This window comes from Eretmochelys imbricata, chromosome 13 (genome assembly GCF_965152235.1).
Source record: "Eretmochelys imbricata isolate rEreImb1 chromosome 13, rEreImb1.hap1, whole genome shotgun sequence".
Taxonomy (NCBI): domain Eukaryota; kingdom Metazoa; phylum Chordata; order Testudines; family Cheloniidae; genus Eretmochelys; species Eretmochelys imbricata.
The window spans coordinates 4,746,879-4,760,811 of record NC_135584.1 but is presented as its reverse complement, the minus strand read 5'-3'; positions in this window follow the sequence as shown (position 1 = coordinate 4,760,811).

Sequence of the window (13,933 nt, the reverse complement as noted above, 5' to 3'; positions counted from 1 at the left end):
GGGTTACTAGCTGTCAGCAAAGGCTATCTTTAATATCACTTTAATTTTCCTTTGCCTCTTGAGATGATAGTGGCTGTTTGTTTTGCCCCTCTCTGACTAATGCCCTTTTCCCTCTTCAAGATCCTCAGCATCACTTCTCCCTCCCGCCTGGAAATGCACGAGAGCCACTGCAAGAGGAAGGGAAGGAGCCACAGATGTATTTTAGGATAGAAGAGGATGTGTAAAAATGAAAAGACTTAAACAGAGCATGGTAAGACGGTCTCTGTGCAAATATTTATCTGATCCTGGCCACGTAATTGCTTTCCTCTTTCCTCGTTGCAGGGTCTGCAAATCAATTTAATTTACATCCTTTGACTGCTTCATCCTCCACTGCCTTGCACCTTCTGTAGTCATCTCCTTCTGCCCGAAAAAATGGGTGCAAATTGCCACCATTCTAAATTGGCTGCGTTTCACACCCAATTTTCATGTAGTGTAAATGGTGACAAAGGTGCAAAGCACTGGAGAATCAGACCCTCTATGTTATGGGCCAGATTTCCCCACTCCAGTTTTATGCAAAAGTAAATCAGGCATGAACCTAGAGTAAGACGGACTGACTTTTTCTTCTTCTTTTTCTGTAGAATAATATAAATAATAAGAAGAGGCCGAACTCTGATCTTAATCACACAGTGTAAATCCAGAGTAGCTGTTGATTTCAGTGGCGTCACCTCAAACTTACACTCACGGAATGGATCAGAATCTGGGCTGCAGCTCTCACAGCTGATCTCTAACAATGAAGCTGCAAAGCGCCTTCTCCTCCCCCTGGCTGTGCAGGGTGATTTGCCTCGATGAAATCCCCCACGCTGTGTGGCTCTGTTTTTATGTGCATAGGTTATATGCCAATACTCTTTTTTACAAATCCAAGGAGAGGGGGAAGCTAAGCAGTTCCTCGTGGCTCATTCCCCCTTGCAGACCTCTCGCGCTCCTCCAGCACCACCTAATTGCTCCATACAGGACCTCCGAGGTTTCCTTCCTTATGGCTCCTGCCGCCCCTCCTGGAAGGCTATTGCACCTGGTTACAATTCTCTGCCTGCACACAGCTTCCCAACATCTGTTCTAAATTTGCTGGGGGGATTTCCAAGTTAATTTCTTGCCCTGCTTCCCCTTGTCCCAGCATGGTCTGAAAATAGTATAATATAAAGTCCATCAGGGTTACTATTTAAGAGTTAGGTGCCTCAGTCAAACCTGCTGTTCGCTGCTACTCATGCTGTTCTAGGTGGTTGGGCTACCTTGTGCTCATCGCTCAGACGTAGAAAATGCGGAGAGCAAACTTCACGGCACTGAGCAAGGGCTCCCCTACATCATGTCTGTAAGGCAATGACGAGGAAGGAGAGCCCATTCCAGGTGGGAGGGTACATTCTGTTTCCCTTAGACCTCCAGGCTCCTGCTCTGCAGGCCAGTCGGCGGGTGCGTATTTCTCAGGACGGGTGCGCGTGGTAGGCCTAGCCAGCAGTGGAGGAACGGGTGGCATAGGAGCGTTTAAGGAGGCAATCTGCACTCGGTTTGCGACCTTGTCCTGAGGAGGAGTCTCTGAACGTGCTCAAGATGATCCACAGTCCCACTGGGAGCATGAAACTGTCTGACAGTAACAGCTTTCCCGGCTTCCCTGACTGAGGCAGCTTCATGCCTCTCTTCACATCCGGCTGCTTGGCTGGGAAGTAAGCTGCCCAAGATATGCCTCATATTATAGCAAGAAGGTGAGCTGGTCCTTCACTTATCGCCCTCTGCTCTAATTATTAGGTATTATTATTATTATACACTTATATGCTCTGCACAGATGTTAATTAAGCTCTTTCATTGGGATGGAGACAAGAAGGGAACCCACTAGCAAATTCCTGACATGGGATTCCTTAGGTGGGACTCTCCTCTGCACTTTCTCCCTGAAAATGGTGGAAGCCTGCCTACTGTGGCCTTGCCCAAAATGAGAAAGAAAAATTAACAAATTAAAAGTTGTTTTGGTGCCCTTTAAGGGACTATTCACTATGCTGACATCTGTGTTTTACTGTGTTCTTGATGGCCGGCTCCAAGCCAGTCTCAATGCATTATGAGTGGGGCCCTACCAAATTCACGGCCACGAAAAACGCGTCACGGACTGTGAAATCCGGTCTTCCCCTGTGAAATTTGGTCTTTTGTGTGGTTTTACCCTATGCTATACAGATTTCAAAGGGGAGACCAGTGTTTCTCAAACTGGGGGTCCTGACCCAAAAGGGAGTTGCAGGGAAGTCCCAAGGTTATTTTAGGGGACGATTGCGGTATTACCACCTTTACTTCTGCGCTGCCTTCAGAGCTGGAGCGCGGCGGCTGCTGGCCAGGCACAGAGCTCGGAAGGCAGCGCCCTGCCAGCAGCAGCACAGAAGTAAGGGTGGCAATGCCACAACCCCCCAATCACCTTGCAACCCCCCCACAGCTCCTTTTTGGGTCAGGACCCCTACCCCACAACACCGTGACAGTTCAGATTTAAATAGCTGAAATCATTACATTTAATGATTTTTAAACTCCTATGACCGTGAAATTGAACAAAATGGACTGTGAATTTGGTAGGGCCCTAACTATGCGAGGTTCTGTTACTTTGCTCAGAAAGTTGCAAGGGCTCGGCTCGTACATCTAATTTCCCCACTAACTGGGTTAGTAAAGCAGCTCTTGTTTTAGCTTTCGTGTCATTAACACCCCACTGGCCCATTTCATCTCTGCCATAACTCCACTGGCATCCATGAAGTAGATGCCAGGGATGACTCTGGCTCTAAGTTTTAACACACAGCTGCAGAGTATCTTCTGAGATCTCGTGGTTGTTAATTTCCACTGCCACCATCAAAAGGCAGTGTTGGGGGGGGGAGTTAGATATTCATCTGCACGCCACATTGTGCCAACTTCCCCCAGCAAACGAAAATCCCTCCCTGTTCTCCCCCCCACCCCACGCCCCCGCTGTAAGCTGAGCCTGAGCGATCTTGTCAGGGCCATGAACCATGCAGGAACTTTTCTGAGGCTTTTTTACTTCCAAGGCTTTTTGCAGCAGAAATTGCAAAATTTGGATCCCCTTCCCCATGTGTGCTGCTTGCAGCAAGAGGTGGTGGAAGAGTCTTTATAGAGCCCATGGCTGGGGTAGGTTAGTGTTAGGACATAGGACTCAGACACCTGGGTTCTGTTACTGGCTTTGCTAACCTGGGGTTGGGGCAGTCCTTATGAGCATGCGCACACATATGACTTTACTCACGTGAGTAGTTCCTGTAAGTATTTTCAGGATTGGGCCCTATTTTAATCACACGGCACTGTGCCTCAGTTTCCCCATCTGTAAAACGGGGGTAATAATACTTCTCTCCCTCAGATGGGTGGCATGTGGCTTAATCCACAAATGTACCTAAATCATGTGGAGAGTCAGGCATGAAGGTTCAGGTATAAATGCAAGGTGTGTGTGGTACTACATGGACTGTGACAAAAGGTACTTAAAGGATGGGGTCTGGGACACTGAATGCCTGGGGAAAATCTACCAACCCTTCTGCCAGTCTGTGAGAGTGCTCGTCTTAAATGCCAGCCACGAAAGCCAATGGCATTTGTCCTAAGGAGGAACGAGACTGGAGATTCCCAACATGACAGCTCTCAGTTTCTGGGTACCGCTGTAATTTCTATTATCTTTACAGTAACAATCTTCAGCACTTATACAGCACCTGGTATTATCCTCAGTGTACAGATGGGGAAATCAAGGCACACTATACTGATGGGGAAATCAAGGTAACACATGTTCAAGGTCTGAGGTTTCTTAACTCCCCCTTCCCTGCTCCCTAATCACTTGACATCCCAATATGCACAGAGGGGTCATGGGCCTCACCTTCCAACCTACCTTCTGACTCCCTTCTAATTAACCCCATCTGAGGGTGACTCTCTCTTTTCAGTACTTGACACTTGGTGAGAAGGAGGACTTTTTTTTCCTCCCCGGAAAATCTCAGTTTTGGATGCCAACAGCTGAGCTTGATTTAGCCCTTGCGTGCATTTGCACTAGCAATAATAATCATTGATACCAGCGCAGTGCTGGCTTGGTTCCACCTTCTTCTGTTCAGAGTTTCACTGCACTCTTTTCCCACCCCCGCCTCGGGTCAGCTCATGAAGATCTGCTTGCAAGTAATCTGCTCCTGGAGGGCATGATCCTGCAAAACCCTCCCTGCTGTCCTACTCCAACTGAAGTCAATGAGGCCCTTGGACTTTGAACTCTTTGGAAGAGTGGGCTTGATTCTCCACTGCTGAGCACCTGGCCTATTGACAGCTGGGCAAGGCGGCTGTGAAGCGTTACCCTTCTGATGTGGTGGTATCAGTGGGCACTCCCTTTCCATAGGGTTGTATGAGGCCACAAGCTACCTGATAGAGAACAATCCAGACCATTGTCTTATACGCTTGCAAAGCACTCTGCGCACACAGGCCCTCCTCCTGCAAATTCTTATCCATGTGCTTAACTTCCCTCCTTGGGTGCCAGAGAAATACTTGGGACATTATGGCCAGGGGTTGTTTCTCTTTTATTCCTGATATAGAAATTGCCCTTTCATATCTTGCTTATTTAATCCAGATTCCTGGGAGCATATCCCCTAATTGCTAGGCCTACGTAACGGGTGTGTATGTACCAGGGAGTCGACTTCTGCTGAGGTGGGACCATAGGTGCTGGAACTGGGGGTGCTGTTGCACCCCCTGGCTTGAAGTGGTTTCCATTAAATACAGGGTTTACAGTTTGGTTCAGTGGCTCTCAGCACCCCTGCTATAAAAATTATTTCCGCCCCCCTGGGAGGGACATCCTTAGAATTAACCAGGGTCGGGCACAGCCCCTCTGGGTCTAGCCTCACTGAGGGAAAAACTATGGGGAGCCAGGGTCTGTTTGCAGGTTTCAGAATAACAGCCCTGTTAGTCTGTATTCGCAAAAAGAAAAGAAGGACTTGTGGCACCTTAGAGACTAACCAATTTATTTGAGCATAAGCTTTCCTGAGCTACAGCTCACTTCATCGGATGCATCGAAAGCTTATGCTCAAATAAATTGGTCTGTTTGCACACACACAAGACACACCCCCATTGTAAATTAAACCCGGAGTCTGGGAGGACCAGCGTCCCCTTTGCTCCGGGTGGGGGCTGGACTATCCCCTTGATCCAAGGGGGCCTGGGCAGAGCCACCCTCTGCCAGCCGGCACCAGTCCCCTGCGCCCTCGGGCGCCCAGGCAGCGGGTGCCTTGCACCTCTGCCCCCACGTTTGCAAGAAGAGGGCCCCGAGCGCTGGCCACTTCCCACCTTTGGCCGTTTCCAAGCGCGCTGCTCCGGGGCGCACCTGCCTCCTGCGCCCTGGGCGCGTCGCAGGGTGCCCGCGCTCGCCTCTCCAAGCCCCCCGGTCTCCACCCAGGCGCCCGGGGTGGAGCGGCAGGGGGGGGGGACGAGCCCACTGTCTCCGAGCGGAGGCTCCTTGCAGTATTAAAATAATAACGCGAGAGTTGCAAGTTGCTTCCCTCTTCCCCGACCGTAAAACTGTCAAAGGTAGCCGGGAAGGGGGGCGCGGGGGATCGCGCATGAGCCAGCGCCGCCTCGCCCGCTCCAAGCACGCGTGTGTGCGTGCGTGCGGGGCCCTGGAGAGCTCGCCACAAGCACCGAGGTAAGGAGCCCCCCCCGCCGGCAACCCTCCTCCCCTCCCCCGCCCTCCCCCGGCCCTTTTCCACCCTTGGCCCTGCTTTTACTCCGCCCGGTCGCCCCCTCCCCGGGCCCGATCGCCCCCTCCCGAGGATTTTGCTGCTTCCTTTCGCGGCGCGCCTGGGATGCCTCCCCCCCCCTTCTCTCTCCCTCTCCCTCTCTCCTCCTTCTACATAAAAAAGTCGCCATTTTGCTTCACTGCCTTTTCCTCCTCCCCTTAATTATTTTTCCCATGCACAAGAAATAAAAATAGTTTTTCGCCCCCTCCCTTTTGCCAAAAACAAACAAACAAAACAACAACCCAACCCCACCCCACCTCCCTTTTTTTAATGGAGGGTAGACAGTACGCCCAGGGGGCGGAGGAGGCGATCTGGAGGGGCTGGGGGGGACTGGGAGTTGCAAGGGGGTATTTATTTCTTTATTTATTTGCAGCGTTGGCACTTTAAGGAAGGGGGCTTGGAAGTTGCTCCTCTGCGTCTGTCTGCAGCCTCCCCCAACGGGGCTGCGCTCTCCTTGCCCCAGGCGGTGACAGGTGACATTCACATGGGGCTGCCCACACCTTTGCCTGGGGGAGGGGCCTGCGGCCAGCTAAGCTTCGAAGAATGGGGGGAGTACAGGCAGGTGAGCTCAGCTCACACCTGGGCAGGTCACATGGCAGCCAGGTGGGCAATGGGAGGGACAGGGCAAGGACACTAAGGGCAGGTGGGCACAGCCGGGGAAAGGCAGGCAAAGGTCATGTGAGCCATGTGGCCGCTAGATGGCAGAGCCCAGGGGGATGACAGCCAGGTGGGCACTGGGAGGGGTAGGTCATGCAAAGGGCAAAGCATGCAGGCAGGTAATGACATGAACAGACAGGGACATGACAGCCAGCTGGGCTCCCATAAGGATGGAGCAGATCAGAGACAGTACATCCAGGTGGGCACTCCCATGGGCCAGACCAGGGATGTTATATTCACGTGGACATTGACATGGGCTGGGCAAGGCAGGGGCGGAGCACTCCCAGCAGGGACATGGCAGCTGGTTGGATGTTTTCATAGGACGGGCTAGGTCAGAGACATTACAGCTAAATTGTCTCTTCTATAAAGCCAGCCCAAAGACGTTCTCTCCAGGCTGTCGTGGGCAGGCTAGGTCAGATCTGGGATGTTACAGCTGCATGAGCACTCACAGAGGCCGGGGCATAGACTTCTATGCCAGGTGGGCAGTTGGCTAGGGAGGCCAGACAGGGCTGTGAATCCCGTAAATCAGTTTAGGTTAATTCTGTTTAATGTCTTTTAGGTTTCATGCTTTGCCATCAGCTTTGGTGCCAGGGGGCAGGAAGCAAATATGTTTGAAACAGAAACTTTAAACCCTCAGAAGCTTTTTGCGTACGTGCATGTGCACACATACTCATTGTGATGAACGATGGGCACATCTATACCCATTTTAACCTGGTTTTAGGTCTGTCCTTTCAAACTGCAGTACCGAATGGTACACACGTAAAAACTACCAGCCCTTAATTCCAGTGCAGCTTGTGTGTGGCTGTGTTTTTCCTCCACTGCTCGAGAAAGAAGGGAATTAGTCTGTTAAGTGCCGTGTGCCTATAGAAAGCGTAGGGATGTCTGTGTACTACACAGAACGTTTCTATAAGAAAGTTACCAAATAGCGGATCAGCACGTGATTTGGAGAGAGACTAACAGAAATTGCTGTGGAACTAGGGAACTGCTCAGTTCATTCATCAGAGTGTTGCCCTGGTTCCCGTCTAAAGCCAGAAGAAACGATAATCAATACTGAGTGAAAGTGAATTGTCAGAAACTCACAAGAACAACAAACATCAGTTTCGCCCATTGGTTTCTGCTAGCTATTGTTTCTGACTCTCTCCTCGTGCCTTTAGCTTCTGTGTTCTCCAGGGCAGGGATCTGTGACCTTTTCGGCACTGTCCTACCCCTGAGCAACGCCATGAACATTTGCAGCAGTTTATAAATTATTAATAATAAGTAAAGCAAGTGGATATCAGCCTGCTGCACATCAGGCATCTTCTTTGTACCATGGTTAGCACTTTACCTGAGAAGGTTACGCTGGTATGTCAGGGGAGAGGATTTATTAAAGACCTACAGGCCATTAGCATGTGGACTTACTGGGGACTGTTAGATCGTGGCAGTTAGTAGTTAGTGGGGATCAAGCCAGGAAATGCTGGGTTAGATAGTAAGGGCCAAATTCAGGTGGCAGTGGACGTAGCTTGACCCAGCGTATTTAGTGATGAGCAGAAACTGATGGGTTTTTATGCACGGCGCTCTTTTCCCTCTTATAGTTAGTGTCAAATAAATTCAAATAGCCATAAATTTCCAGGAAGCAACATGCCAACTTCCTAATTGCTACCTTAAAATGCCAATATCTATGTGTCAACACTGGTCCCCCTGGACGCAGTGACCTCTACGTCCCCCTACACCAGATCAGTTCACAAGACAGAGAAAAAATTGCCTGAAAAAGTTAAGTAACTGTGGGAACAGATTTACCTGTGTAAAACACGACAGACTTTAATAGGGCTTGTGCCAGCTTATGCCAGGGCTGAATATGTCCTGCATTAGAGTGAGAGATGCTCTCCAAGCCCCACTTCATGCTGTTGAGAGGGGCTATGGAAGCAATTCATGCTAGCCAGACACTTTTGCATGAAAGCAAATTTGAAAAATATATGTAGATTTTGTCACCTTGTACGATTAGATTTTTCAGAGCCCTCTTGTCAATAGTATCTCCCTCATTTGCTTTCTCCTCACTCCCATCCTTGGTCTCTGCATTATCTGAACTCCCCATCCTGCTGAGCTTTTTGAATCTTTGCTCCCCTCTTGTTCCACCTCATCTGGCCACTTGTGTTGGTGAGCGATGGTTCGGTTTTGGAGTAAAGTGCGTTGCTTTCTCCAGGGTAGAATATGCTGCTTTAAAAGCCTTGCTGGCAACTCCTGGCCCAAGCTGCTCAGGAGAGAGCTGGAAACTTGAACTCGGATTCCCTGTGTAGCAGTCCCCTGTGATATCTCTAAATCACAAAGCTGGTCCATCTCTTCTACGCTGCAGGGAGTCCGCGGGATCCATTTCTTTGCTCCAACGTCATAAACATAACTCCTAGCGCTGCTATATTTAAGATGTCGATTTTCTCCCCTTCCCCCCTCCCCCATTGTGAATCACAACAGGGTTTCAGCCAAAAGTTAAGGAAAGGATGGAAAGAGGTTTGAAGTAATTGATCACCTGGTTCCAGCATGTGTCATAAAAGAGCGAGAAGTTTGGTTAAAATATGATGGGTTGATTTCTGCTCTGTTACCCTGGTGCGACTCCACTAAATCCATCAAGTTGTACCAGATTTGGCCTCCACGAATATACAATAAATTGATTGTTATTATTGTAGGCTAAATTAAAAGGAGGAGGAAAGGTTTCAGAAAGCAATTAGGTGGAACATAAAATATGCTGGAGAGTTTCTTAGATCCCCCCCCAACCCCTAAGCAAGAAAAGTTTGTTTTAAGAGAGCGTGTACATTAAATGGAGGGAACAAAGTTTCCCTGGTTTGGTGTACGGGTTAATTTTTTGTTTAAAACCTGTGATTTAATTATTGGAAGTGAAGTTTTTCGTGGCATCAATACCCAAACTTCCCCAGGCTCTCATAGTTTCCTTGATATTATTATAATTTTCAAAGATGCCAAGGACCCACAATTCCTATTGAAGTCAGTGGGAGTTTTCAGGTGCTCTTCATCTAAGACCCCCCCAATTGCCTGGGGGTTGCCCTTGTGTGTTCGTAGCTGCTTCATGTGTCTGGGAGTGAAGCGCCCACTCTGGCATTCACACCTCACATCTGCAGCCTGACAGGAGACCAGATGGTTGCAACCTTGGTCCATCGGAGGCTGATGCCTAGAGAATCTTTCATGGGTCCTCCATTCCTTGGGTGAGTTTCAGTATATGTGTATGATGGGGCTAAGGGTAGAACCAAGGGAGTTCCTGAGTGCTGGACATAGGCTCAGCCCAAATTTTCTTTACCCCTCTCTTGCGTCTGTGTCCTTACATAGCATGTGTCATTCGAGGCAACAAAGTTCACACAGTGAGAGAACAGAGAAAAGAACCCAGGAGTCCTGACTCCCAGTCTTCCAATCTAACCACCAGATCACACTGTCTGCTTTGTAATGGTTTCAAAGGAAATGTTGCTGTCTATCAAGTAAATAATAGACTCTTCATTAAAAATTGTCTAAGTATGTACTTGATTTATGCAACAAACACAGGTATTGCATGTCTCATTAAAATACTATAAATATGCAATACTGTGGTATACCTGAGCTATCCTAGTCTGGTAAGGAATGTGCAGTTTTATGGTTTATTGTGTTAGCAGGTTGAGCATAGCCATGTCAGGTTGTCTTCTGCTGGATCTTTGTCGGTACAGTTATTAATAGTAGTATTTAGTCTTGCACCTCTGCCCCCACGTTCGCAAGAAGAGGACTCTGAGCGCTGGCCACTTAGTCGTGATCCGGGACCCCATTGTGTTAGGGGTTGTTCAAATAGAACATACTATTCTGTGTATGTGTAGCCAAATCAATTCAATCACAAAGCAGTTATATATAGACGATGTTCCGGGTTTGATCTGAACCTGCGCTGGGTGAATATCTCCACATTCTCTCTTCGTATTTCGAATTTTCTTCCTTTTGGTGTTTGCGTTTCTGCGCATGAATTTACTGGAAGGAATTTTCAAGGGAATAGCAGATATTAGAAAATATTTGTGGAATGGGAACTTTTAAATTATTAACATGAGCATTTGCTCTAGAAATGGGATTCTAGCTGTTATGTTCATCGGGTCAAGGAACGGGAACAATACCATGTAACCTATGGGCCCAGTCAAAGCTAATCAACATGGCCTGAAAGTAGAATATTGAATGCATTGCGTGCAGGAAGTCACAGGCATACTTTGTGGATCAAATATTTAGTAAATCTCTGTGAATAATTATCTCTAATAACCAATACATTTCAGAATAGCAAGCTGCTCACAGACAAGGATGCTCTTTGATTAAGGCACTGGACTTGGGATCTCTGGTAAATTCCCAGCTCTGCCACAGTCATTCCCCGTTCCTCAGTTTCTCCTCTGTAAAATGAAAATAACAAGGCTTCCTTTTTCCCACCGTTTCAGTCCCGTCTGCTTGGACTGTAAGATCTTTGGTCCAAGGACTGCCTCAGGCTGTGTGTGCAGTGCCTAGCACCATAAGGCCCTGATGTGGGTTGGGGCCTCCGGACACTGCTGGGCTACAAATAATAACAATTAAGAAATACATCTCAAACAGACAAAGAGGCTAAGTGAGCTGAACAAATGATTCCTTCTGTTCAGCTCCAAATGCCAGAGACTTCAGAGTCAAGGCTGTAATTCCTCCTTTTATCTGGAGACTGATTAACCCTGGTGTCTGTGCTCCCGATCAAGCTTTCATCACCAAACACCACACGCTGGAGAGTCTCGGCATGTTACCACATCTCCCAGAACAAACCACATGTGCTGCCCTGACCCACACCGGGAATCCCATGAAAGTCACATCGCAGCCTCTTAAAATTCTGTGTGACCCTGCACGACGTCTCTGTGCCTGGGAGTTCTTGCCTCGACTTCAACGGCAATTCCATACGTGGAGAGCTTGCAGGAGCAGGTTGCTTTGCAGCATCTTTTTGCTCCCAGCATCTTTGGAGGCAGAACTCCTGAAATGTCTCCTGCTTTCCAAAATGACACTGCAGTAGAATGTCATGCTGTATCTGGTACATTGGGCAGCGCTGCGGGAATGTTTTCTGGTATAATGCGCATGGCACAATATGATGATAATAATCCCTAGCTCTTCCATCGTGCTTTTTACTGGTAGATCTCAAAGTCCTGGATAAAGAAGACCATTATCATTGTCATCTTTGGAGAAACAGACACACAATGAGGAAAAGTGACTTGCCCAGAGTCACCCAGCAGGCCAATAGCAGAGTTGGGAATAGACCTCGTGAATCCCAGTCTCATGCTCTTGCCATGGGGCCATGCAGCAGCAAGGTCAGGTGCCTATGCGCCAGCTGAATTCCAAATGATTCTGTTCCCTAGACTTTTGCCGTTACTTGGGATGGGACTTGGGTTGAGTCCTTACCACATGATGAGCAGTCCAATGAAAATTCTTTTCGTGTAACTGTGGGGGAGTTGTGGCACCTCAGATGGGCCAGCTGCTGAGCTGGGTGTCTACTGGTGTCTGTTTAGGGACAGTGCTGTGTAGATTCTTGTTAATTGAGTTAAGGCAAACAGATACAAAAAAAGGAATTTTGTAGGAAGTTCTGAAGTGAAACATCTGATCTGTGGTTTTTAAAGTTAAATGGTTTGGGGTTTAACTGGAGAACAAACCAGAACTGATTTTGCAGTTCCTTAGCTGTGCCACTGGCCAGAATGGATGAGCATAATTAGTTGCACCTTCAACACATGCATGGTCATAGATTCATAGATCTTAAGGCCACGGGAGACCATTATGGTCACCTAGTCTGATCTCCTGCAGGCTTCAGGCCAGGCTGTTGCATCCGGGGCTCCAGGAACGACACGCTGGGGTGAAAGAGCCGTCCACGGCTTTTCAGCTCAGCGAAGCTGCAGGGTTGTCTGGGCCGAGGAGGGGAAGCGGTATCTTTTGGGGAGTCTAGTGCTGATAAAGACGTGGGATTCGGTCCTAACTCAAGGCCACGTCCTGCTCGGAGAGGAATCCTGCAGAGGATGGGAAACTGAGCATCGCTGCTACATGGGAACGCTTTGTCAGAGGGAATTATGGGGCACTTGAGTCTACCCAGCAGCCTCCCTCCCTACCCCTCCTGCAGGTGTGTGGAGCTCCGAGGCTGTGTGGGGACATGGCTAGGTGGGCTCAGGGAGATGGCTGCTGTCCTCGGCATCTGGCCCCCTTCATAGCCAGGGGGTTTCCCCACATCAGGTAATGCTGAGCCTGTGACCTTCTCCTCCCTGCTCTGAACCTCTCCCTCCCACCGGAAGGGGGCCACTCAGAAAGGGACCCTGGGAGCCAGGCTGTGATGGGAGCCCTGCTGCTACAGAATAAGGGGGAATGTGGCACCTCCCCACAAATGCCCCGCTCCTCACAGGTGCCCCAGCTTCTACAGGCTGGTTGGGGGCCAGAGCAGGCAGAAGCTAGGCATGGAGGGGTGTTGAGTATTTAGAGATGGAGGTGGGAGACTGATGTCAGGGGGCAAGACACATGGGTGCTGCGGTGTTTGGGGATCACTGAGCATTCCTTCCTCTCCTGAACATGCGCCCCATCTTTGGCTTGGCCTGTTTGGACTGTAAGCTCTGGGGGGCAGGGAGCATGTGTTCTGTAAAGGACCGTGTGCATTTACAGGGCTATACAGATGTTTAATTTAACAGCAACTCAGACTTTCAGAGTATGAATAATAACTGCAAAGAGCATGTCTGAATTTTTAGGTGTTTGTAGTTAAAGGTCTCTCGGCAAGAGTGTGGCCTAGTGGATAGAACACTGGACTGAGACTCAGGAGCGATGTGCGTTCTAGTCCTGCATCTGGCCTGCTGGGTGACCTTAGGCAAATCACGTCACCCCTCTGTGCCTCAGTTTCCCCATCTGTAAAATGGGGCTAATGATGCCTCCTTTGTAAAGATCTTTGAAATCTACTGAAGATAAGAGCTAGGTGTTGTTTACAAAACTGCAGCATGCACAGTGGGTCTGATTCTGGTATCACTCCAGTGACTTCAGTGGACTCCTGATGTAGATGTGTGTAACCAAGGGCAGAGTTGGGCCCAGTAAGTACAAAGGGGCCGCTTGCCCAAATAAACCCAAGAGCAAAACAAACACCTAAGCATAAGTAAATACAAACAAGCAACCCTACAATAAACACCACAAACCAGGAAACGTTTGAAGCGTGATGTCCATCCAGAGAACAAAATATTTGCCCACTAGCTGACGGCACAGAATCACAGTGTCCATTCATTGTGCCTTGCCTCAGTGTCTGTTAATTGTTTGGCAGCATGGCTCTTATGGGCTAGCTGAGAGTGTCTGTGTCTAGGTGTGTGTATGGTGGGATAACGTTATATCTGCCTTAAAAATGGCAAAGCCGTTGTGATCCGTGCGTGTCAGCTCTGTGGGACATCAAAAGAACACAACTCGCACCCCCCGAGGGAGAAAAGTATAAAGCTGCTGATGTTTATATTCCATTAACTTTTATATGCACTGAAGGATCTGTGCTCATGTGAAGACCCCTGTTAGAGGCACAGTAGCTTTTGGTAGAGGTTCCT